This window comes from Ambystoma mexicanum, chromosome 12 (genome assembly GCF_040938575.1).
Source record: "Ambystoma mexicanum isolate Mex_15411 chromosome 12, UKY_AmexF1_1, whole genome shotgun sequence".
NCBI lineage: Eukaryota > Metazoa > Chordata > Amphibia > Caudata > Ambystomatidae > Ambystoma > Ambystoma mexicanum.
Window position 1 is genome coordinate 140,087,092 of NC_090936.1, and position 27,894 is coordinate 140,114,985.

At 45.2% G+C, this 27,894-nt stretch overlaps 1 protein-coding gene across 3 annotated transcripts in view; it reads right to left on the bottom strand.

The window, feature by feature from the left end:
• Positions 1 to 27,886, bottom strand: part of PPARA (peroxisome proliferator activated receptor alpha) — a 491,326-nt gene extending 463,440 nt beyond the window's left edge. For 2 of the 3 annotated variants that reach the window (XM_069628182.1, XM_069628181.1), the window contains exon 1: positions 27,729 to 27,884. The gene's annotated coding sequence lies outside the window, so the exon portion shown is untranslated. Of the gene's footprint in view, positions 1 to 27,728 lie in introns of all 3 variants that reach the window. The other variant, XM_069628183.1, reaches the window with a different exon arrangement.
• Positions 27,887 to 27,894: the final 8 nt, after the last annotated feature.

Below are 27,894 nucleotides of genomic sequence, written 5' to 3' on the forward strand. Positions count from 1 at the left end.
GTAGATATCTAGGCATTAAGCCAAGTCTACATTTCAAGGTTATCACCAATAGGCGATAATAGATCCGTGAAGCTACAGGGAGCCAGTGCAAGGACCTTCTTGCAGCCGATACATGATCCCGGCAGGATAGTCCGACCACTAGTCTTACGGCAACATTTTACAGCACTTGATTAGTGGCGGCTTTACTGATCCCAGTCAAAAGGCTACCACAGTAGTCCAACTTAGACCAGATAATTGCTCTGGCTATCATTTCAGAACAAGAAGGCTTCCAGAAACTTGAGAAGCCCTTTACCTTTAGACCCATGTTAGAACATGCAAACCTTGAGCAATGTTCCTTGTAGAGGACGATGCAACAGCCATCGCAAGGGCTGCAATCCTCTTGCAGCGGTGTCCTGAAACATGAAACCCTCACCCAGGGCCTTTTTCCTAATGGAAACTGCTGCATCGGAACAGAAATACATTGCCAAAGATCAAACACCTGGCCACCAAGGTGGCATTTGAAGAGTGGCCCCATCATTTGCATGGGGGACCATCATAGGGTCACAGTATACATCAACAAAATCCTACTGGTACTGGGATCGGCACAATGTTAGAATGCCCAACAGACTATATGGCACCCATTTCATCCAGCCTATGATTTCACTGCAATATATAGACTTGAGGGCCACCATTCTAAAGCCAATGGCTTGTCTCGAGAACCAATATCCTACCCCCAAGACTCGGGAACTGTAGTTATTGTGCCATTATTACATTGTGCACATTCACACTGTACCCTAAATGTGTTTCTGCAGATAAAGCAATGTTTCAAAAACGAATTTGCTAAATTTCCATATTCTGCTGTAGTGCTTGTAGGGGCCATGCCCATTGTCAGGGTCTTTCTTTACTACTCAGAGGAATCCCTGAATCAAAACTGTCTTGCATTGGTGTCACGATTCCAAGACAGGGGAACACCGAACAATTAGAAAAACGATTCAATTATTGTCCCTTTGTGGTGGTTGTTGGTGGTGGCCACAACTAGCAAAACAAGCATTGACAATGGCAACAGCTTGGGTTTCTGTAGGTGTGGGAAAGGCAGTGGTCAGGCACAGCCATAGTGGTAGTAACTGGCCATTGATGGTAGCAGGTGAAAAATGGGGCGAGTACTTACGCATCGAATAGCAGTTACTAGTGTGTAGAAATGGTATTGATGCACACCAACACGTAATAGTAGTTAACAGATGTAAACAATACGTTTATATACACATGGGTGCTCGACACAAGGTTGAAGACAAAGGAACAGATGGTGTTCGAAATATCGGGCACTCCCGTCCTCTGTACACCTTTTTGCTGAAAAGATCAGCCACAAGTAATGCATGTAGATTTATACATTCAAGCACAAGGTACGTCATAAGATTCTTGGAAAAAATATAAATCATGTTGGGTACGAGAAGGTTGAATTTTAAAGTCTTCCTTTATATTCAAATTAAAGCTGCACAACGCTTTTCGGGAAAACATTCCCTTCATCGGGTGCAAATCAAATATCTATAATACAATAAGATGTAATAACACTAAGTGCATTCAAGGATGAAATTATATGGATTCCAAGATGGCCGCCGCACTGTAGAGACGCTCCCATTTAGAAACAGATTATGCAGGGACTATGCAGAAGTGCCACTCCCCCCCTCCCCCCCATCTTGAATGGGCACACCCATCAGCAGTTCAGTACTTGATAACCCATATCCCAAGCCTGTGGTGGTGGTGTGGCAGTGACGGGGACGAACAGATTGCAGTCTTGAGGCTCCCTGAGCAGCGCAAGGTCATTTCCTCTCTCGGGCTGTTGGCGTGCTTTGGCCGGATCTCTGCCCCAAGGTGTTCCAGGTGGTCCTGAGGACCAGGGACACCAACACACGAGGAGTCCGGTCAGAGCAAGCGAGCCGCCATCATGTCTTCCTGTGAGAAGCATAAATTGAGATTTTTTGCAGCATCCGACAAGACCCGGCTTTCGGCAGTGGTTAGCGACACAGACTTTTTCTCACAGGAGCTCCAGACCTTTGCCTTGCCATGTTGGTTGCGCTGTGAGATACACTGGGCCCCCTTCAGACAGGACATGATGCGCAGTGAATGCCACCTTCACAGGGATTCCTTAGGAGTCCATGGACATACATGCAGACAGGGTACAAGTTTATAATTTGCCTGACCCAAGGAGAGTTAACAGATGTCACTACTTATTGAGCACCTGCTGTGGCAGCAAAAAGGGAGAAGCACAGCCCCTCCCTTCCTCAGACTACCCTCATGTCACTCTGTGTTGAAGGCGGACATCAAAGCCACTAACATTGGACAGAAGTGTGACTCAAAGCTTGCACGGTTGGAAAGGGGGATAATAGCATAGTGTAGTGTTATTAGAGGAGCGCTCTTTGGAAAAGTTGTAGTCCTCGTCCCAAAGGATTTAGGACTCTGAAATCTTGTATTGCCAATAAGCTGCCCCATCTCAGGTGACTCAGCAGGCCACAGGGACTATATATCTATCCTCTGCCAAGACTGTGGGCAAAAGATCCAACTGCTCCCACACCTGAAAAATATAACAAAGCCCAACCTCCTACTGGAAGCTCCTCGCAAAGATTTAGAAATGGCGGCCTCCAAAGAGGATTTTGCAAAAAGCTTGCAGGACTTTCAAGAAACATTTTCTGCCTCCTTTTGACCGCAGTTTTCTAGGTTTACTTCAGAAATTCAGGCACTCGTGGATTTCAGCAAAAATCTCCACCGTGGGGGACCGGGTCGACACAAATGAACGTGCAATACAAGAATTGACACACTAATGTAGGAGGTCAGATGTGGCTATTGAAGACTTGGCGAGGGTAGTTCACAATCTTGAACTTCACTGTGAAAATGGGGAAAATAGATCCCGCGATCTAATATTCAAATTAAAAACCTTCCTGAATCAGTGACGGGCCTGCATCTAAAAGACACCAACGCACATCTTTGCAGATTAATCGCAGCGGAAGAGTCCAATATCCTATTGGACCGAGCTCATAGGACAGGACTGAAAAGAACAGAACCCGGGGCCCGCCCGTGACATGTACTAGTAGCCCGTGCATCCAATCCACAGAAGGAGCAAATCCTTTAAGAGGCAACAGAATCGGGACCAGTAACATACAACAGGGTGGAGATTCAATTATATCAGGATCTATCGCAGACAACCCTCCAAAAATGCAGAGATAGGCAAGCAATGGTGAAAACGTTGCAGTCACGAGATACAGATAGGCCTTCCCATTTGGAATGGTTTTTACTGTGGAAAGACAATAGAATAAAATCACTTCTGAGAGGCAGGCCCGGCCCTTCTACAAATAGAAGATACTGCAGTGGGACAAACCGAAAACACAAATACTCGTCATAGCAAGCAATCTACTTCCTGGGTAGGATCGAGGCCGCAGAAATAGGGGCACCCAGAAAGAAGTCTGAAAAATTCATTTTAGAGGACCAACCCCAAAAGCATCTTCATAGGGGCGCAACAATAATAAAAACAAGCAAACTATGAACAGTAAAGCGGTAATACCCAACATTAGCGGAGACTGAATTCACCCATCTTGGATCTTATCTGTTCAGGTAACAGATGGGTGTTTTAGTATACCCCACACTTTTCCCTGGGACATATGTCGATTCACAGCTGTGGGTTCTCACCCCAGTATACACTAGGTACTGTGGTTCACACCAGGGGACATTAGTGAGGAGGGGGGACAAGGGGGAAATTCAAAATGGGGATGGAGAATCTCAATATTGTGAGGAGAGGAACAGGGTTCGGGGGGAGGGGGCTGTAGTGCATGGTTTGTTGTAACATATTCAAGCAGAATTCTGGTTCAGAAACACATTAGCCTTATCGAGGTCCCAATTTTGTCGAGTCACTTTCAAGTGTTTAACGCTCAATATTAGAGGCCTGAACATCCCGGTAAAGCGGAAGCTTGAGGGCGTACTGGCGCGCTACCAACCAGACTTAGTGGCGCTTCCAGAAACTCAAGTCCGGCATTCAGATAAGCATAAGCTTCGATTGCGACACCACCCGGTTATTCTACAGGCGAATTCCAAAGGGAAAGTGGCCAGGGTACTTTTAGCAATTAGGGTGGGAGCCCGAATTAAAGTGATACTTACCAAGGCCCACAAAGAAGGCTGCCATATTTTTTGCGATCCTAGGTATTGGGCTCTTGACACCAACAGTGGCTTCAGTGGACGTCCCCAATGTAGGCCCGGAGGGCTTTCTGAAGATGACCCTTGCACATTTGGAATCCTTCAGGGAGGGCTTAACGTTACTCCTCAGAGAACTCAATATAACTTGGGACCCTAGCCGTGATCGTAGTACTATCACTTGTTATGCTCAACCTCCCCCCTTAAATACATTGAAGTAAAAATGCACACATATGTCTCTGGTGTACATTTGGTTAACTCTCAGAGGAGAAGAGAAAGGGTTTAAATTCTATGCACATGTCCACTGCTCCTTTTCACGTATAAATTATGCTCAGGCTTCAATCCCACTTCTAGGCGATACTAGTGTAGTGTCATACGATAACGCTGTCAGATCATGCCCCAATCTCTATAGATTCAAATATGTCGAAGGCAAAACAAGGATTATGGGCCTGGAGATTCCCCCCTACAAGTATTGAGGGATCAGGTAGTGAGAGACAAAATAGAAAAGATAGGAGAGTTTTGATCTTAATCGCTTTGGGGAGACCGCTGCAAATACAGTATGGGATACCTTCAAGGCAACTATACGTGGGGGGGTTCTGATAGCGGAGGGGGCCATTAGACACACAAGACACACAAAAAGGTGCACTTGAGATAGAACTGGAGGAGGATCTGCAATGTGCAATGAAGGATCTTGAAACAAACAAAGGACCAACTACACGAAGAATTTTTAGAACGGCTGAAGGCAGGTTAAACCTATCACATATCATGGACAGGTGGGCCGAGGGAGCCACAATCCTGGGCGGAGACTTCAATCTCATTACAGACCCCCATCTTGACTGGTGGTCGGCCAAAGGGACGGGACCAAAAGCCCCCACGAAAGATAATCTCGCCCTGAGGGACCTCCTACAAGAGTACTACTGGGTTGACGTATGGCGCAAATGCTGGCAAACCCCTGGGGGTTACACGTTCTTCTCCCCCCCCCCGACCAAACATATACCAGAATTGATTTGCTGTTGGTGTCGGAAGAGGGAGGGGGAGAGGTCGGAAACCCCACGGTTGAATCTGTGACCTGGTCGGATCATGAACTCCTCGTTATGGAATGGCGGCTGCAAGCCACCGTGAAATCACGTAGGTGGTGCTGTAACGACACACTCATGAGGGACCAGGCGTTTAGGGAATTCCTTAAGAAGGAAATAGAAGCCGCCTTCTTATCAAACGACACAGCGGAAGTCCCAATGGTTACAGTTTGGGAGGCAGCGAAGGCCACCTTCAAGGGTCTCCTCATTGCAGAGGGTTCAAGCAAAAAGCGAGAGAGGGCCCTGATAGAATCCAGAAAGACCTGCGGGCCATGAGGGCACAGCTCACCAAAGGAAACAGACCGTGAAAACCTCCTGAATGAAATGAGAGAGGAGACAAGCCCTGCATACAATCCTGATTGGAGAAGTAGTTAAAAAAATGAGATACACGAAGCAGAGATACTATGAGAGGGGAGACAGGGTTGGAACTCTTCTGGCACATAGGCTGAGGGGAAACAGGGCAGGCAGACGCATAGAAAAGGTCAAGGACGGGGCGGGCAACGCCCAGCTAAAACCTGAACACATAGCCGAATCATTTGCGGCCTTTTATAAGGCCCTTTACACTAAACCACAGGGTGAATCACTGGATGAAATTTGAAAATATCTTGAAGACTACCCCCTACCCAAGCTCACAGACCTATAGAGGGAGACACTAGACAAGGAGATAACAGAGGAGGACGTGGAAGAGGCATTCAAAAAGCTTAAAATAGGCAAGACCCCGGGAGAAGATGGGTACACAGCGGATTTCTATAAACAATTTCAGTCCACCACTGACCAAGTTATTTAACCAAATCAAAACCTTAGAAACCATTCCACTGACATTCCTGCAGGCCATAATCACAGTTATCCCTAAGCCGGGCAGAGACCCTGCGAGTGTGGCTCATACAGGCCCATCTCGCTTCTGAACACAGATGCCAAGATCTTCACCAGGATCCTAGCGACACGTCTAGAAAGGTGTCTCCCCGACTGATCCATCCCGATCAGGTAGGCTTTGTAGTAAATAGACAAAGAGCAGATAGCATGCGCAAAACCCTGCACATACTGAGCTCAAATGGAGTGAAATCCGACGGTGCTCTTCTCTTGTCTCTAGACGCGGAGAAGATGTTTGACAGGGTGAGCTGGGCCTTCATGGAGGGGGTTCTGTCGTCCTTGGGGATGGGACCCAGGTGGCGGGGATGGACGACGGCCCTTTACTCCCGTCCTTCCGCCAAAGTGGTGGTCAATGGAGGAGAGTCGGAGTCCTTTCCTTTAGAGAGAGGCACAAGACAGGGATGCCCACTGTCTCCCCTCATATACGCCCTGTTGATGGAACCCTGGGCCAGAGCAATCAGGAATAATGATCAGATCAGGGTGTCAAAATAGGGGGACTGACTACAAAATAACCCTGTTTGCCGACGATGTCCTCCTGTACCTCTCTAAACCATCCCAATCAGTCCCAGAGGTGTTGAATAGTCTGGAGCGGTATGGTTCCCTGACAGGCTATCAGGTCAACGTAGATAAATCAGTGGCTTTCCCGGCAGGCCAGCTCAACGAGACCGAAGGACAATACATCGATAACCTCCCATTTTGTAAACAAACAGAGGGACTCTCTCACCTGGAGATCCAAATTCCATCACACCTAGAAGATCTCTTTAAGGTAAACTACCTGCCCCTGTGGCGGTCAATCAAACACGACCTGGGACGCTGGTCAAAATCCGGCCTATTATGGATGGCTCGCCTCAACTCCATCAAAATGGTAATGCTCTCCAAATTCTTATATCTGTTTCAAATGCTGCCAACCCAGATACTGAACTCATTTCTCCTAGAGATCAAGCGGGCCCTTCTCCGCTATCTATGGGCCGGTAAGTCCGGATTGCTTATGACACTAACTAGACCCAAGGATGAGGGTGGAGTTAATTTCCCAGATCTAAACTCTTACTATAGGGCGTCACAATTGCGCGTCCTTGTTGATCATCTGACGACTGGCCCAAAGAAACAATGGGTAACACTGGATAACACACTCTTCTCGCCAGTCACATTGGACGAGTGGCTATGGGTCCTCAAGACATCTATTCCGAGAAGGGTTCTAAAACATCCAGTGTTGGGAGTGCTGTGGTCTATTTGGAAAGAAGGGGATTACCTAAGATGGCTCACAACGTGGCCCTCACCTTTGAGCTGCATCTGGGCTCCGCCACTTTGGGAAGGGATCAACGAACCACTAGCCTTCCAGCAATGGTACGAGGTGGGTCTTTGTAGGGCCGGACATCTTTGGGTGGATGGGGTGTTTATATCTCTAGGTGACCTGAAGGATGCCCTGGGCCTCCCTAACCTCTCCCCCTTTCGATACCTACAGCTTAAGGGTGCCCTTACCGAGAGCAGATGGGGTGACACACTCAGGCGGGACCTAACTGATTGAGAAATTCCTCATAACACACAAAGGTACCAAGGGGGTGATATCACGGCTTTATAGCTTTTTGTTGTTCTCTACTCCACGGACCCCCCCCCCCCATCTTCCCAAGTACAATGGGGGAAGGACTTAGGCACCCCCATAACGGAAAAAAGATGGACCAAGATTTGCAGGCAGGCACACCGTTCCACAACTGCACCCCAAAACCGCCACCAGGCCCTGAAGTTGATACACAGATGGCACTACCCCCCACAGGATAGCCAGAATGAGAAAAGGTTACGACCCCAACTGCTGAAAATGCCACGTTGAAAAGGGGGATTATGTCCATATGTGGTGGAAGTGCCAGGTGGCACAGACCTACTGGAGCGAGATCCTGTCATGGATAAGAGGAGTGGACGGAATGGTAAGAACTCTGTCCCCCTGGCTGGTGTTGTTCGGCATTGAGGTTGAGGGGGGGCCCCCCCCCCCCCAAGGTGAAACATGACCATATGTTGCAGGTCATGCTAGTCGCGGCTAGATGCTGCTGGGCCCAAAAATGGAAATTACCCCGACCTCCTGGGGAGGGGGAAGCGAAAACACGGGCAATCTATGATATGGAGTATCTTACCCACCTGATTGATGAATCCAGATATAACATCGAGGCCCTATGGCTGCCATTTTTTGATAAATATGGGAAAATAGCCTGAGGCATAAGTAATCAGCTCAGACGGTCCTCTCGATGGGAACAATACTCGGGGCGACCCCCTTGGAGTGGGAAGAGATCGATTGTTACAGGAAATGTGACTTATATGTTGGACCTTGTTTTTTGAGCACCGTCTTTCTTTCGGAAGCAACCCTATGCTCGCATTGCATCTTCAGATGATGTGCTGGACCATGTTGTTGTTATCGACCATTAAAGCATGGCATGGGTTGGGGGGGAGGTTGTGACCTCACTTTGATATATACCAATGTTTGCATTATTTTTTGAACTAGGTCATAATTGTAAAACTTCAATAAAACCAAATTTTCAAAAAAACATATCACAAAAAAAAAACCCTGTTATACCTTATATATTACATAAAAGCCAACAGTAACTCTTAGCTAGACAGTGTCGGCAGAAAGCCGCATCTCATACAATACAAACGAGCGTCCATCGGGTGAGATAATCACTGAAACTCCACATATTATTTTACAATCTCATGCATTTCACTCTAATCTACATCAGTCAGAAGTGCTTGATCCAAGGTGTTAAAGAGCATACCTAGATGCAGTCACTTTTCCCTAATTAGCGACAGCGGATAGGGACCAACTTGACTCAGACATAACGCAAGAAGAAATTCTCAGGGTCATTTGCCTCCCGATGAACAAATCACCTGGCCCTGACGGGTATCTTGCATTATTTTATAAAACGTATAGCCCCTAAACTAACTTACTTAGACAATTCCTTTATCGATACCGGTCGTATATCCCCTACAATGAAAGAAGCTAAAATAGTACTATTTCCCCAAGCCCGGCAAGAACCTGTGCTTGAGCGGGTCATATCGACCAATAGCCTGAATAAATATGGACGCAAAAATGTATACCAAGGTTTTAGCTAACAGGATAGAGGATCTGTTACCCTCAATAATACACTCAGACCAATCAGGCCTCTTAAAACAACAACAGATGCAGGATATTAGGATAATGCATCGTATATTATTAGAAAAGGTCAAAAAGAAAAAGATCCCAGCGGTCCTCTTATCCTTAGATGCAGAGAAAGCTTTTGAGCGGGTTGAATGGTCATTCTGTTTTCAGACTATGGCTCAGATGGGGTTCGTGGAAAAACGTATAGATAAAATATGGGCAGACTATATACAAACCAGTGCTAGGCTACTCATAAATGGCCATTTATCCCTCCCAATGCTTTACAGCGTGGGACCAAACAAGGGTGTCCATTGTCACCGCCCCTATACGCACTACATCTGGAACCGTTTCTGGCCAAGATCAGAAAAACAGACGCTGTCCGGGGGATAGATTTTGTTGGAATTTCACATAAAATGGCATATGCTGATGATACGTTTGTCCTAGCTTCAGATCCCTTGAACTAACTACAAGCAGTAGCACAAGAACTGGAAAAGTTTGGGTTGGCTGCCGGTTTACAAATAACTACATCCAAATCCAAAATCTTAAATTCATCCCTCCTGCATGATGACCTGCAGCACCTACGATTATATACACACACAATTCGAGTGGGCTGTGTAAGTGGTCAAACTACTGAGAGTTACCATAACTCCAACTCTGGCAGGGCTGTATGAGGTCAACTATCCTCCTCTGTTCAAAGAAATTAAAAAACTGTCAAGATGGGGCCTGCTGTCGGTGTCTTGGTTAGGTAGAATCAACTCAAAGATGGTTACACTGCCTAAAGCGCTCGATATATTTCAGGCACTACCAATCCGCTTTCCTGCCTCCTTTTTCCGAAAATGGCATGGGGCGATCTCCACTTTTATATGGAAGAATAAACCCCCACTGGTAGCTCTGCGTGTATTGATGACCTCAAGGGCCAGGGGCAGCCTGGGCTTGCCAAATTTCTTAAAATATTATCAAGCTATGCAAATCTGAGTCTTGAAAGATTAATGTGCGAACACCACAGAGAAAAAGATGGGTCCAGATGGAAATGGCACTCGGCGGGCAACAGAAGCTGTGGCAGCCCAAGATCGGCCCCCAAAACATGCACTGACGACCTTCCCTCCTCCCCTTACAAACCTTTTTACAATCCACAGTTTACCCCATGTTTCAAACCGCTTGCATTTGTTAAATTGAGACGGGCAGGGTGCAATGGATTGCGAGACATGTTCCAGGGAAATTATCCCAAACCCTTTACACAATGCAAACTAGAACTGGGATTTTCATAATATGCCAGATTCCAATACTTTCAGGTTAGACACTGCCTTTTGGCTCCCTCAAATAAGGCTGCAATCAGAGACCTAACCGCTTTTGAGAAATTTGTCACATCTAATCCAGGAAACAAAATGCTCATCTCAAAAGTGTATAAAATAATAGCCGACATCATTCCTAAAAGCTCTCCGAGATACATGCAATCGATGGCACCAAACACTAGGGGCAGAGGTACCGGAAGAAGAAAGGCATACGTCGTGGAAGGAAACACCCAAAATTACCAGCTCTATGCAGGTTCGCGGATTTTGGTGCAAGCTCATAACACAATGGTACTACACACCAGCTCGGGTACATAAAATGAAACCGTCAATCCGACCTTCTGACAGGTGTCGAGAATGTGGGGAGATTGGGGTCTGGGGACATGTTTGGTGGAGCTGCCCGGGGCTGACAAAATATTGTTAATAAGTAAATGCCCATAGGACACAAATATTTGATCTACAGGAGCCTAGGTCACTTAGATCCTGCTGCTTTATTGGTAATCGCTCAAAGATGTAAATCGAGGATCCACCACATGTCAGCGAATGGAACCTGCTTGCACTCAAATGGATCACTTACTCTTTACAAGGTGACAAAGCTAAGTAATGACTGGAACAGGGTTTACTACCCACAAAAACTAAGAATTCTGTCAATAGCTTGAAATGTTATAAATGACTTTTTTTGTACCATACACGATGGGAAGAAGGGGGGGGGATTTTATGTTTATTATTCAAAATGCCAATAAAAACAAAAAAAGGATTAAATCATATATAAACATGCTGTGTTAATGATGTAAAACATAAGATGGTAAGTGATATACATGCCAATCGTATGCTATGAATTGCTAAGAGTTCAAATTAAATAATCAAATATTATGATGATATCCTCTCAAGAATAAGTGTATTAGTATGTGTCCCATAAGCCAAAATAAATTAAACATGCAGAGTCAAGAACGCTTAACAAACGTGCTATATATCTGAAGAAAAAGTGTCTGTAGCCCGTATATGCAGATCCCAAATAAATGAATAAGGTACGTCTAAATAAGAACACGGTGTGAAACATGCCAGAAGAGTCAGGATATCAAGGTAACAAAAAGAATACCTCACAAATGCATGAGCAACCACTCGGTCACAAATGAAACGAGTAGGCAACGAGTAGGCAACCACTCGGTCACAAGGAGATAGTCGGTGGCCTCCCATGAGTTCTACTGGAGAAAAGAGGGAAATAACAAAACATTAACAAACAAAGCCAACATATCTAGAGGTAGCTAGCGGAAGAATATCCTAGAAAGTGCCTCCGGGATAATTAGTACTAATCCACCGAGTGACGAATCGAAGTGTCAGTAAAACTCCAACCTGAGTCTAAAGTCGTTTCAGATATCGATCGTCGCTGACTTAAGGTAAACCGTCAGTTGAGCTGTAATGACATATCCATACATTTGACACAATCAAATATGAAATACCAATGTCTTAACACATAAAAGAACACTATATCTAACCGGTGGATTGTACACCGTGGTTCGCGAAGAGTGCTGTCACAGAAGACGCAAACGGGACTGGTAGAGCAGAGGTAACCAAGGAAACATAAGTAAAAACAAAGTAGGACTCAAGAAAGGAGGCCGAGGAAAAAGGCCTTCGTAGTTATGGAAACCAATAGTAAACAGAAAAAAAAAGACTAGAGAAGACAGTCACTAGACCTTCAGCCATGTAAATATAGAAGGGATCTATAAACACATACCATGTATTCAGAAAAAGTCCTCAGAAAATTAAAATAAAACAATTATGGACCAAAAAAAAAAAAAAAAAAATAGGGAAAACCGCCAAGGAGGAGTGTGTTGAAGAAATACGAAAATACAATAAAAGTAAAAAAATCTACAGAGAACCAAAAGTCCCACTAAAGAAATAAAATACCACAAGCATTGTGTATGATTATAAAAGAAAGAGGCTCACATATCTAGCTACATTATTGTTGAGACTATCAAGCAATCAAGAGGGTGTAAAAGCAGCCAAGTAGTCAAATAGATGCAGGTATATTGTATTAGTCACCGCTGAGGTTTGAACAAATTCTCCTATTACAATCAAACATAGCTATGTACAAAATATAGACGTGATAACAATTCTCAAATTGAAAATTCAAAGCAGTATATTCCAAAGCATCTACATGTCTCATAAAACGGGATGAGGGGGTTAGTGAAGGAAATCTACATATAGGGCACAAAATGTAGGACCCTGAGACTAAGCCCAACCATTATTCCTATCAGAAGAAACCAGGATTTGGTAAGGGCCCAAGCCGACTGGTATTAGAAAAGTAAAGTCCAATTAACTCTTTCTGGTTAAGAGAGTGTCAACTAATAACAAACAGATTTACATCTTACAAAACAGTGTAGATTAAACTCTTCATTCATTCCTTTAGAATGGACTGTATCCAACAAGTGGATCCAGTGCATCTCTCTCTGCATGCGTTTTTTCATTCTGTTGCCTACTCTAGATGATATTCAAACAACTTCTAGGATCATAAATCTAATCTGTGCCAAATTGTACCTATTCTCCTTGAAATGTCTCGCTACTGGTGACTTCAGGCTCGGTGTGCGAATGTTGGATTTGTGCTCAAGCCATCTCTCTCTTGCTGTCCTGCTAGTTTGTCTAACATATAGGAGTACACATGGATATTTTATAGCTTAGGTCACTCCTGTAGTGCTGCATGGGGCAAAATCTTTAAGAGCTATTTTCTGACCCTTGTGAGGATGTTGGATTGGGTTGACTTTAATAACATTGTTGTGGTACTGTAGATACAGGTATATACCATACCCTTTATGCTTTTCGTGAGCGTCCTTTGCATGCCTGGATGATTTTTATTTCAGCTCTCACTAGTCTGTCTCTAAGATTCTTCCCTCTCCTGTAGGCCATCATTGGCAGTTTGGGAAATAATGTTTGGAGTGGAGGATAATGATGTAAATGTTTCCATATAGCAGTGCCTGGCAAATGCCTACTACTTATACATAAGACAAAACTGTTTGCTTAGCCAATGTTTTTTTAACACAAATTCAGTGAAGGACACTCATATTGCTTATAAAACAAATGGCTGAAGACAGACACTTATTACATCAGAAGCAGGTATACAACTCCAATTACGTAATTGCTAAAGACTGCTTTGAAAAAGAAAACACTGGCATGCACTTCAATTGCAATGTCTGATAGCAAGGCTTGATTAATGCAAATTCAAAGAAGAGACAAGGAGGCGTTTTGGGCAGGAACTGGGTGGGAAAGACCATAGAGATTAGTATGCGATTGGCAGTCAACGAGTGGGCAAATAACCATACACCTACAAGCTGTGTGTCCGTCCTCCTATGCCATTTGACCCTCTCTGTACTCTAGTGGAATAGGTATTGCAAGCAACACTTAATATCCCAAACTAAACAGTGGAAAGATAGGTTGTGACCCGAGACATCTGTGCAAGACCACATTCAAATCCAGTAGACCTCTTACAACCGCTAGCGGTGCTGCTGGCTGCATGGCACACAGTAAGCCTACATGTGATCATTGATGTGCACACGTCTCAGATCTGCTATTCTTGTCTTGGTAGATTCCTTCACTGAGATGGCCTATTGTGGCCACTGTAAAGAGGTTCCGAGTGCACCTTGTCTGGGAATTAGCTCTTCCCTATTGTTTTTCACCTACATGGTCTTAATACGTTTGTCCTTGATCGAGGGTCTCAAATTTCCTCCAGGTTCTGGCTTAGTTTTAATTTCCTGTTACAAAGTGACATTTTGTCGTCTTCTAGCCATCCTCTACAAAAATTGGATGGCCAAATTGGGTAGGGTGAATTGCTGCTTGCCGCAATAATTGTCCTGGTGCACCCCTCTCCCAACAGCACAGTTTGCCTATTACAGTGCCTCCCCCACAAGAACTTCTCTCCAATGTGCTTGCTATGGTCTTCACCCACACATGCTACCAGAGGATTTGTTGGTCTCCACTCCAGCCCTGCTGTGGGCGACATGAAACTGTCCTGCTGCAGTCGACGTGATACGGTCCATGCAGGTAATGCTCAAAAGATACAGAAGTCATTCATAGATGCAAAAAGCACATAGAACAAGCCAACAAATATAGCATCATTAGTCCTTCATATGCTCCAGTTGACCAAGTCTGGTTATTGACTTGATACATGCACATCTCTGGTACACAGAAATGATTGCATTGCTATACCTGCCCATTCTCTGTTATAGTCAACCCACTATTTCACACCTCCCAGTTAAAGCCATATAAACCACACACACCCCCCCCATTTGCTGAGGCAAAAACACTACAAAGTATTCCAATCTTATAATCATGGTTAACCAAAAGGAAGTGGTTTGATTTGACGCGTTAGTAGGTCTACGACCTAGACTGTTCTTAAGAAATTCCATCTGCCACATATAATACGGTTTCAAATAAAGAGAAATCCAAATACTGATTGGGGCTTGCATAAAGACAAGAAAAGTTAAAGGCTTATTCTACATGGAAAGCATGGCATTTGCAACACAGAATCACCTCCAAAAATGTAAGTGTCTATTTCTAGAGGCATGGCTAAGTTTCTATATTTTGAGAAGGGCTCAGTTCCTATTCAGAAAGCTCAAGTAACCAGGAAGGAATTTTATTGGAGTCTGTTCTCCGAGATAAGCAACAGATAATCCATTAACCTTGGGAGAGGAAAGGCGGATTACTTTACACCAGGCTAAAATGGAGCAGCAGAGACTGGAGCAAATGCTCTGACGGGAAATGAAACCTTGAACAAGAACTGAAACTTAGGGTGCCGTTTGATGGTCAGAATCAGATGTATGCAATTATGTTGCCATAGGTTTATATTAGGAATCACGTTTTGCCCATTAACTTTGGAATTGTGATACTAACAGAAATGGGAATGTATAATTTTGAATCTTATCCCATGGCCGCGTTGTTGCCACATATTCATCAAAATTCAACCTTGGGGTCATAGGCTAAGCCTTGAAATGTATTTATAGTGCCCCAGAAAAGGACACAAGACCAAAAGTTGAGGAGGTAGTAACATCGGGAATCATGTAACTGGGTATGAAGTTCGGTGATACAGACTTTTATTATTTATGAGTAAAGTGTGAAAAACCTTCAGGTCGGACATGCAAACTCCTGCTGAGACGGGAGTTTGCTCATTACAAGCAGAAGTATTAGAGGAAATCAAAAATATATACATTATGTTTATTTGTAAAATAAAAAAAGTCAAGATGACAAATTTAAAAGTGTCAATTGAAAATGCTGGTGGGTGGATGCATCCCTTAATTCAACTGTATAACTCCAGGGGCCTATCCAAAGAGAGGAGCTGGGTGGTTCAATAACAAGTCAGGGCTAATAAGTTAACACCGCCTGATTACATTATTTCGGAGGTGTGGCGTTGAGGTTAAAAAGTGGCTGCACAAGCCAGAGAGGGGAGAACTGCCTAATTATTATCCTGTAGAGGAAGAGCCAAAGCCCCTACTAAAAGCTCTGCCCCCATGTTGCCTATATGTTGGGAACCGGAAATTACCACACATGCAGTACCAGTGAGGATGCCTGTACCGCAAAGAATTCTTGAAATAAAGTATCCACGAGAAATGCATTCACAACGATATAATGGCCTTTTGGATAAAGTCGTGGAAGAAGTGTGAAAATGAGTGAGAAAGAAGAATGGTGATGTCATATGGACCAGAACTGAAGCCCCCAGAAAAGATATGAAAGACAAAAGAACAGACATTCGGTAAGATCTGAAGAGGTGTCAAAGATGAGCAACATTTCAGGCTCGAAATGAAGATGCGCATGCAAAGAAACGCTGAAGAAAATGCAGTCATTTTACAATTGTACAAACACAGTAACGCAAGTAGACAAAGTGATCTTGAGGCTGGCTACGTAGTGAATAGATTGAGGCGATGCACCAATGTATATACATAGGAAAGGAATGTATAGAACCTGGAGGTTCCACGATGCACTTTAGCAAGGCTTGAACCCTGTGACTGGAAAGCATTTTTAGTGTGGTGTTAAGAAGGATTTCTGAACTCTGTCCAGGAGGGGCAGAGGTTCAGAAGGCCAACCTAGTTTCTTGGAACAGGGTAACCTCTGGACAAGCCAGACCAATCAGGGTAGCTATTGCAGGCGGTAAAGACAGTCTCAGGAGGGGTGAGGGTGACTGAAGGACCTCAATGAGCACACAGAGTAAGGACACTTACAAATTACTCCAGACAGGTGTTATATTAAAAATATAGACACATTACAAGGCCTTTGTAACATAGACCATAGCAAAGAATCACAGTAACACCAAGTAAACCAATACATCCCTCTCAATACAATATATATACACACACAAGACCGGGGGGGGGGGCTAAAGGGGTGACTGCACGAAATATGTTGACAACCTAGATGGGAAGGAAACAGGCAGTGCAGTTAATCTTTTAGGCCCAGTTCAATATCAGTTATTCACCTAAGAGGCAGTCCAAGCCCTAAGAAGAGGGGAGCCTTGGGCTCAATAGTACATGTGATGCAAACGCATGCGGTTGTTCCAATGGGCAAAACAAGGTCTCTTCAGGGGTCTCTAGCAGCTCGGGGAAGGTGGATAAGGCGATGAAGAATAAGTTCTCACTATTCAAGAAGGACCTCCACTTGAAGGCAGAGGCAGTTCGAGAGTTTGGGATGGAGTCGCTATTTTGCAATAGCGGTGAACAGGAGAGGGGCCCCCAGGGGCCACTAATGCGTAAAAATGGGCTCTTGTGCTAGGGGCCGTCGGTTGGGGTTTCGATTACTCACCGGTCCCTGATGCAACGAGACCCAAAATTCAGCAGGTCAGTCCAATTCGGTTGCAGGTTCGAATGCGGCAAAAAGGACATCTCGGCACCTTTTAGTTCGTGAGATCCAGCGAGGATTCCCAAACGGCACACTGGCAATTTCTCTGCTCTGGGTGGATGAATCGCCACAGTTTCACTGCAGCAGGCTTTAGGGGGAAGAGGGTCACAAATGCAGCGGACTTGCAAAGGACGCTGCCGCAGCAGGGCAACATGGTTACCGCGTTTACTCCGGTCCGGGCGTCCTCGTCTCACTTTAGACCTGGGAATGGCAAGTGTACGAAATTCAGTGTGAGGGTACCGTGGACACATAGCTAGCAGTATCCCAAGTTTAGAGGGCCTCCTCGAAACAACGGCGGAGACAGAGCAAAGGTCCTGTGTAAGCTAGTCAGCCCACTGGTTGGCCCAGGGACACTTCCGAGAAAGCTTACTTGCAGGTTTTGGTGAAGGTGCCAAGAATAGTTGGTGCCACTATTCCAATGGGTCAAAGCTTCTTCACAGACCTTCTAGGACGACCAGATGCAGAGGGGTCCCACGGGACGACAGCGGGCTCAGGGTGCCAAACCTTCCAGCGGGTCACCAGTGGTTCCTCGACTCAGCTTCGTAGTTGCAGGATACTTGGATCCTGTCCTTTGTTCATTGAGAACTCAGTAGATCGACCTGGTAGTGGTGTTTCCAGCCTCCCCCTTATCCAAAGAGGGCCCAATGGGAGATCTGCTCACAAACACTCACTCCATGGTGGTCTCAGTCATTCAGGACACTCCAGACTCTGGCACCCAGGATGTGTATTGAGAGAGTGAGAGTGAGAGAGAGTGAGAGTGAGAGTGAGAGTGAGAGTGAGAGTGAGAGAGAGTGAGAGTGAGAGTGAGAGAGAGACCTGCGAAAGCATTGGGATTAGCAGCAAAGTGCATGATCAAATAAGGACTGGCCCGGGGTCAACTCGAACTGGGGAAGGTGAAGGGGCAAGATGGCCAAAGGACAGGACAAAGAACCTCGTGGCATGGCCATTTAGGAGCCAGGCTACCTATTTGTGCCAAACGCGGTTAACATGGCAGGAAAGGGTTAAAAATAAAGGCAAAAGGATAGCTGCCACCAGTCCTGTCCATGACACATCTGCACAGTTCATAAAAAGTCCAGCAAGAGTATCTAGGGCCTTTGGAAATTACTATAGACCCAAGTGTGCTGTATGGTAAGATACATTGCACACTTGTTACATGTTGCACAAAAGAAGCAACATGAGAAAAGGACTAAGGGAAACAAAGTCTCCCAGTACTGACTGTCTTAAGGGCATGTCAGTTTCACCATAAAAAGTGAGCGAAAGCTCAGAGGAGTGCAGATGAAGGCTGTGCTTCTCTGGCAAAGTCAGTCAATGGTGTCTAAACAGCAGCAAAAAGTTTGGGGGTTGACACATGGAGGGAAAATTACATACACATATGAAATCTTTCCTAGCATGTGGCCCAGTTGGAAAATAGCTAATGGCGAAGGAGAAATTCAAGAAAGGCTTGGCTGGCCCAGCACCAAGAGTCGAGGCCACCGCGAGCCTGGTTGTCCATCCAGTAGTTACATGAACGCGAGAAAGAAACAAACTTATGTTTGAAGCTTAAAGAAAAAACACTGAAGGCGTCAAGGGTTCAACATTTAATAATATTAAATGCAGCAAAGAGCTCGAAAACATGGTCTCCAGTCCATCGTTATATTGAAATCTACTTTGGTTCGTGCTAGAACGAAACCAAAAGATAAAACCATGCCACACTTCCCTTTTATTCTCTGGCACAGGCAGCTTCTGCAATGCCAAGTTGAAAGCCTTAATTGAATGGCAGACCGCAAGAGTGATGATGGATGTCAGACTTATTGGGTGGGAAGCTATGGTCAAGACCAGCCCACAGGCACCCGAGGTACCAGCCTGCATGCTGCTGGTGTGTGAAATATTCCAGAAGGATACAAGGGTGACAACCAATAGCAGAGGGCCACGTACCAGACAGACCTTTAGTTTGTATAACCAATAGATTGTCGTGTATTTTATGACTATGAAGATGACTTGCACTAGAGGAGTGCTTAGTTGTCCAACTGATGTTAGAGACCCAATCACTATCCTTATTAGTATGAAACGTATACTTAGATGTTCCCTGTAAGCCCAACACATCCCCGTACTTTGCCACGTATTGTGACATCATTGATGACGGGTTTTGACTATAAAAGTTATGAAATGCATCGAGAGAAATCAAGCCGTCTGTTGATGTCCGTTGTAACTCCCCTTTTCAGATCATTGAAAATAAAAACAGATCCATGTTTTGCTGACTTCCTGAGTCCGTTTGATTATAGATGTACTAGTAAAATCTGCATCCCCATCCATCTCTAAGTATTGCTACCTCATTTTAAAGAGGCCCTAGATCTATGGGTTCAATCTGGCGAGAATGAAATAGGGTTGCAGGATTTAACCTTACCAGGATAGCTGTCTGAAGTAATCTGGTCGCAATTATTGAAAAATGCTGCAAATGTAACACTGCCTGGGAGACAGCTATTGGGAAAGACTAAAGAGGCTGGGATATATGCATGGAGAGCAAGATAGATGGATGAATTCTTGTGGCCATCCATGATTGAAGTACCTGACCAGATCCCTGTGCTTCCCCAAGAGAGGGTCCTGGTCATTCCAGAGCGCTGAACACGGAAATCCAATGCAAGCAGTTTGTCCAACCGAACCCAGTGTGGGGATTTGTTTAATAACTTCCCCTTAGTTAATTGGGAATTACGGAGGGGGGCGCCTGCAATGGAAGTAGATCCATAGCATATTTTGATAAATAAGTCTATGAATTGCCCCTATAGTCAAATACCACAGGGTGATTTTGTAAACATTCGAAATTCACAAAACGCTCTCCGTGTCAATAAACACTATAGTTTGTAAATGTAATTGGGTACACCCATTTTCCTTGTCAACTCCGGAATTCCCTAAAGGGAGCGGTGTCCTTGTTTAAAAAAAACAAAATTCTTAACGGTCACCATTCTTCAGATCTGGCATTTGAGCAGTGGGGTGCTGGGTCTAACTGAAGGTCTGGGTGTTAGTGCTTTGCTAAATTAAACAAAGTGTAGCTCCTAATCGAATAACAAACACTCTCTCCCGAGAGTGAGAAAGTGATAGAAGAGCGATTTGGTATTGCTTCAGGGTGAAGAAGAAAGATGGGTTTTAGCAATCCAAAATATTATCAAAAGTCTGTCGTGCTTTCAAAACTGCTAGCATTTTCAAGTGCGCAGGGAATTAAACATACAAAGCGCTGCATGTGTGAAATCGCTTTTGAAAATAGAAAAAGGTTGCACTTGTTTAAATCTAAACCTTATCAAGGAATGCTAATGCTCATGATCTTGCAGTGTTCCAAGGTATTGTTTAATTTTGACATTCAGGGGTATTTGTGGGACAGGAGGGTTGAACTGTTTATTTGTACGGTGTTCTGTGTACACGGGACCCAAAAGTGAAATCCCACAAAAACTGAATTGATGTTTTGTGCCACATAGAATGTGGTGTGTGTAATCATTTGGTGCAAATATTCAATGAACCCATTATTTAATAAATATATATTCTTTCTGTACCCTGGCCTGTTTCTTGGCTTATTGCTGGCACAAGGGGAGGGATCTATGTGGTTATATATGAATCACAGACCAGGCTAGATTGAATCCGACCAATGATCTATTGGATGGCACTTTGACATGAACTCCCCATTTTAAGGGTAGTCTAATATATTGTTGCCCGCAGAACAGGTTTGAGGTCACGAGTGCCAAGTCACTGCAGAGGGTGCATTTAAACGTACACCTCTGTTCCAAATTCCATACAATCATGTAATTTCCCCTCATGGTGGCTGGGTAAGAGGCAAATATAATCAATACCCCATGTGATATGGTCGTGGAAGGTTTACATAATTATTAAAAGCCACAACAGATTTGAACCATGCACATGTCAGCACTGTGAGCCAAGACCAGCTGCAGAAGGGTTACATGTATTCTAGTCAGACAGCCTGTCCCTGCCAGCCAGCAGGACAAGAGGCTGAAAGAGAGTGCCTCACCTTCATTTGTTTATGAAGTCATATTAACACCCCTCCCCAGCACAGGAAGCCATCAGATTAGCTGTACTGGGAAACAAGACTCAAAGGGTACACCCTATATAAAAGGACTAGTCCCACACCAGGGTACTGCATACCAAAGGGCCTTTACTGCTTTGGGTCTGGGTTCTGAGTAGGGGACACGTTAGTGTAGCCAGAGTGTGCTCAGCTCAGTTGGGGAAAGGTTCTACCACCTTGTTCCTATCTGTATTCTTCCTTCCGGCCCCCTCCACTTCCTTTAGCACAAAACACATTGAGTATGATGGAAGATGACAAAGACCACTTGTCACAAGGACAGGGACTGGACACCTTGGACAAAAGCAAGCCTCCTTCAATCACCCTTGAACTTTTGCCTTTAAGAAAGGCAGGGGGAGCGATGGGTCTGCCACTCCTTAACCGATTCACTTTTGGAGCATCCAGGGAGAAGGAATAATTAAGTTGGACCTCTTATAGGAGAGTTGACCTCCATAGTCTGCCACCACAGGTGAAAATTGAGTGCCCAATGTAGAGGCAAGCTCTACTCCCTGACCACTACCAGGGCACAATGGGAGGTGACCTGCTGTTAGAGCAAACCGTAACCTCTCTGCCAACTACACCAGTACCAAAGACCTCATTGGAGGAGAAGGACCCATGCCGTCTAACGGGCACCGCTGATGCCGCTTTGAGCACTCTTGACTTGAACTGCTGTTGCTTGCTTCTCTGAACCAGCTTGATGCTGCATCGTCCCAATCAGAGCCTGTCACCTGTTCGGCTCAAATCAACCAATCATCGCCAGACCTCATCTCAAACCAACAGGAAGAATTGTGTTACGCATTGAGCCGAACCAGTGGTTAACAATGACTCAAACTGGCTTGGCATTGAACTGGCATTGAACTGCTACCTTGTTGAACAGTATAGCAGACCATAAGGACCACAGCTTCCAACCTGCACTGAATCTTGACTCGAACCACTGAAGCATTACTCACCAACCCCAATCAGCAGTTAAAATGTCTCCAACCAGCCAGATTTTTTAACCTACCGTGGTGAGCCCTACAAACTGGAATACTGCATTCAAACTGAACTGAGCCACCACTTCAAACTGACTCACTGCTTAGATCTATACAACTCGCCCCACCGGGATCTGGTTTGACCCATTTCCACAATGAGAAGAAGCCTGGTTCATGCACGCAAAATAACAGCGAGGTGGTATTATTGACTCCCAACTGCTCCAGTCCAGCTTTGGACCCAGAGGGCCTCATCATGACTTGGGCGGTAACCCTTTAAATCGGCGGGAACACTCTTAGCGCCGATTTTAAGGGTCCGTACGATCACGACTCCAAATACCGCCGGCGCCATTACAGCCGGCGCAAGGACAGTCGGCTGTACAAGCGCCGGCCATAACAGCGCCAGGAACCATTAGCACTAAAACATCAATCACGAGTCCGGCATAAGCGCTATTAGCGTCAGAAAAGCGGCGGATAATCCACCGAAAATACCTCCAGCAAAAAGCTGGAGGTAACAGAACACAGGCCACAGCAATAACAGCCCAGGTGGAACCAATGCAAATCAGAGGCCCCACCCATGCACAACACACCCTCCCCAACACCATTACACCAGCAGGAGCAGGGAGGAGACAGCAATGAGGGCCCAGGTGGAACCAATGCAAATCAGAGGCCTACAAAGGACCCACCCATGCACAACACACCCACCCCAACACCATGCTGCCATTTGGAGCCGGGAGCCTTGATGTCGACTTCTACCTGCTGCGCCTGGAGCTACAGAGGCCAGTCAACCAGGCCAGGGCCCTGGGCAGACCTAGGATTTTGCAGCATGAAATGGCAAATTTTGCGGCATGAAATGGCAAATTTTGCGGCACAAACCTTTATTTATTGCAGCATTTTTGTGGGACATTGTGTATTAACTGGAGGGTGTAAGATTGCCACATTGCAGGAAATAGGCAGAGTGCAAGGCTACAAGAGAGCCAGGGTATCATTATTATGTATCTTTTGTATTCATTTAATGGGAAGAGTCCCAGATGTCTCTGGCTTGGCAGAACAGTGTTTGATTTGGCTACATTTCTGGTTTCATGTTCATGCCTATTTAATAGTATTAACTAAATTGATCATTATCAATTGTAATGCTGAAAATATTCCCCATCTATGTTCTCCAATCCCCCAAACACCCACACACCTCTCTCACCAACACACACCTCACCAACTCTCCATCACAACTTACATTCCTTAACCTCTCACTCTGTCATACAAATACTCACGTGCTATGTCACACTGTCAAGTCACAATTTGCACTGCCCAGCCCCTGTCACACTCCAAATCATACTCCCAACTCACACCTTACACTCTACAATTCCTCCCGCAATATACAGTCCTTCATTCTTTTATGCTGCTTCTGCATCTTCCATCCCTTCTCCCATTCTATCAGACTCTTCCCTCATCCTTTTTCCCAATCTGCAGCTCACTTCCTCTTTCTGGCCAACCACTTCCTCTCTGCTTTCTGGCTCACTGACCACAAGCTCCCTCTACTTTCTGTACCTCTGCCCATTCTCAGATTTCTGGCCCACCGCATCACTGCTTCCTCTGCTCTCGTGTGGAGCGCTTCCTTCTCTGACCCACTGCTCTCCATCTGCTTTCTTGCCTATCACTTCACATCTCACCCATCACTCTCCCTCTCTCTCATAGTGTAACCATTTTTTTTGTTTTTTTTAATGTAGATTTAGATCCAGTTCCTCAAATAATGGGGCATTTAAAAAAAGAACGGAGGATATGCTATTTTTAGACAACCCATTTTTGGAAATGAGCAGTTCACCTTATTCTCAAAGGTGACTGGCGCATTTCCACAGGCTTGAGCTGTAGCGCAATTTGTGCGCTGACCAGCTGCCTTGAATGGTGTTCTGGGTTGTTTGACCGAAGTGTAATTATTTGCGGCGGAATTGACCGTAGTCAATTTCGCTGCGAATTGATTTGCACTTCAGCCAAAAAACCCAAAATGTACCTTTCACCACCACCCCACCCCCTCCCCTACTTAACTGCTTGGTTGCTGCAACTTCCCCTGCAACCCTGCGGGGCCAGATCAGTTCCTCTAACGCGGGTCGGATCCGACTCCGCAGGGTCCCTTTTTTGTTATTTTCTTTTTTTTCTATCCCTGCCTCCAATTTTGAGGAAAAAAGGGGAAAACACTTCTGCAACCACCCTATACCAAAAATACTGAACATGGGGAGCGGGTGACACCCCCGCAACACATGTTCAGTATTTATTAAAAATCGATCGAATAGTACTGGACGAAATAGGTCAAATTGTAACATTCGATAGATTTTTGTGGGCAGTACTTTCAATAGAATCGCTCTCCCGACAGTGTTCTGCAAGCTCCCAGCGCCTTTCACAGGGACAGGGCCTCGAGGTGCCTGCAGCTGTAAAATGCGACCCAAAAAATGCATTTTTATCCTGTTTGAGGAACAGAAATGCAAGCGAAAACAGGTCAGAAAAGTCCCTAATCTGAACCAAACTATACAAATCGCATGCATCAAAAATATGCATCGCGAGACAAGATTTGATCTTACATCATGGAGAACTTCATAAAAACCTGCATTTTGCAACATAACTCAACACTGCATGTTCAAACTATGGTACAGAAGAAACCTCAAACTATGTATCCTCGGACACCGCGCATAGGCAGAACACACTATTTACAGCCAGGGAAGGAAACTCAGCCAATCAGGTGACTGGAACAGCAGGCAAGAACACACTGTGGCCCCATATTGATTGTGGGGAGGCAATAAGGCCTCCCCACGTCCCCACCTACACCCCCAAGAACATATGACACCCTTTCCCCACTCTCTCCATCCTCCCTCCCCACCTATCTGCTGGGCCTGATTTTTGTGCTTACTGTTGCAAGATGTCAGTTTGCTCATCTCCTGGATTTTGAGCATTCTTTTCTGCAGTATATCTGCTGTTCTGATGCCTTTGGCATAGTGTAGTTTCTTGGAATTTTAAGAATGCTGCTTTGTTATGTTTAGTTCTCGTGATTGTAGCGTTTGCTCCAGGCTTGCAGCTCAACCAGAGCCATGGTCCTTGCCAGCTCAGCCCTCAGCCACCTCACCAGTCCAGCCTTTGGCTTTGACCCTTTCTGAATGCTTTGACTTGGTGAATGTCTATGCTTTTAACCAGAAGCATTTTTCCTTGCTTTTTGTCTCACGTGCCGACAAGACTTTCTTTTTAAAAAGCACAGATTACAACTGGTACCAGTACAAGCCATATATAACTACTAAAATAAAATTGCTGGGGATTATTTTAGTTTAAGTGTCAAATAAAGACTGCCATCATAAGTGAATTTCGGGTACAACCGGTGAACGAAACGTTTTCTCACGACTGCCCATCCAAGTCTAAAGGCACTCTTACATTAGGCAGCGCTACTGGTTGCAAGACAGCAGCCCACTGAATACTTCACAATAGTGTAACGCAGGCTCATTAGTCACAGAGATACATCAATGTCTTCACCCAACAATTGTCTCCAATAACACAAAAGATACACATTTGAAAAGAAACTACGCGAAGCCAAATTATAGCGGCCACATTCCTATGAAATGTAGACATTTTAAATGTATTGAGCATATAAAATTATCCAGCCTACCAAAAAAGATATGATATTTAAAACCGAATACGAAAAGCAATGGTCTTAAAGCCCCTAAATACCCAATAAAGAAAACGTACAGTTCGAATGCTCCTCTTTCTGTTCTAAAGATTCTTCAGGGTAGCAAGACAATGTGTATTTATTTATTTTGACATTTGTATAGGGCACCTAAACCAGCGGCATCTAAGCGATTTTGCTTAAGAAGGTTGGTTACATTGGATGCTTGAATAGATATCAGTTACACAAGTTGCAGAAATTGGTTACGTTGATTACATCATACATTAGATTAGTGCTTGTTGAGGGTAGGATTACAGTACTTAAATCAATGTAAATGGTGACTGCTGGCAAAAACCAAGTGAGGTATAATTGGAATGTAGCCTCCATGTTATATCCACAAGTCCACTGGACACCACGAACCTCGTTTTGCTCCCACAACAACGGCCTTCTGCGCTCTGTAATATTATCCAAGGAGTTTCAGTGAACCGCTTCCCTGCTTAAAAAGTTTACTCTTTGGTTTACAACCCACCCAAACGGCAGTTTGGTGGGGGCGGAGGGGGTGTAAGCACGCATTTTGTGGAGTAGCCTGACCCAGATATACACATTCAAAAATAGAACTGGTCTCGTGGCATTTTTGGGGTGAGGCGCAGGGTTGCGTTGTTCTGTTGTAAAGTGGCTGCCAGAATGCAAGACCAAATTGATGGGGGAGGGAGTGTGTGCGTTTGGGGTGGGGGTGGGGAGGCCAATCCTGCAACAGCGAGTGGAGACGGCAAGGGGAGGTTCTGCAAACAGACAGGATAACGTAAACACGTTTTTCAAGGGTCTGCAGGTCAGGTCAGAAGAGTAACTAACCCAAATCAAGTTTTTCTTGCTTTCACACAAACACAGCACCACTGCACAGACGACCAACAAACAAGATTCAGAACCAGCTGGAGACCCAGTTTTCCAGGCACTCCTGAAACAGAATTGTAAATCACCTTTTCAGTGGTGGGAATATTTTGCGAACCAAGCAACGTTCTAGGTTGCACGTTATTCTGCTGCCGTAATAGGATAAGGCGATCACAAATGCCCTGCCACTGAATCACTGAGCTGCGGCTTCTGCTACTCAGCAAATGCGTGATTAATGCACAAACACACGCGCGCAGGGAAAGGGCTGAGCATATGACCCACGGCAGGACAGCCTCGGGGCTTTTCAACAGCTCACAAACTGTTTCATGTGAGGCGGGTGCATTCATCCTGTTCTTCCAAACTGCATTTTGGGGCTAGTAGTCCTTCACGTCCGGGCAAACAAAAGTACAAGTATTCCAAAGCATCAACGTCAGGAATTGTATAGGCTTTTCAAGACAAAACATGGAAAAACAGGGCTCTGCTCTCCCCCGTGTCACGTAGCCCGGCATTAAATAGCCATGCTAGTACTGCCAGAGATCCCTGCACTGATTACAGCTCAGCATTTGCATTCTCTAGATATCTATCACGTAACGTATCAAGATGCCCGTTTTATTATTAGCATTTAGCTACGTGCGCCCCCACCCAATGTTTTTTTTAATTTTTTAAATACGGTTCTGAAGCCCTACAATGCAATTAACAAAATAGGACTGAAGAGCTACACAAGCAGACACGGGACAGCTTGGGAGCCCCATAAATTAGGTAACATGCGAGTCAGAAAGAGAAGAACGGCACTCATGATCGGTGTTTACCGTGCGGCGGGGCCTCAGGCGCCCCACGGCGGAGCTCCCATGGGGTGCGCAGGCAGCTCCCGGCCGGCGCAAGCTGACTAACCCCGCGCGTCCTTGTTTGTGTGAGCTCGGTCGGTGCGCCCAGCTGACAGGTACCGGAAGTGATGCTGGGCCAAGTGACGGCGGC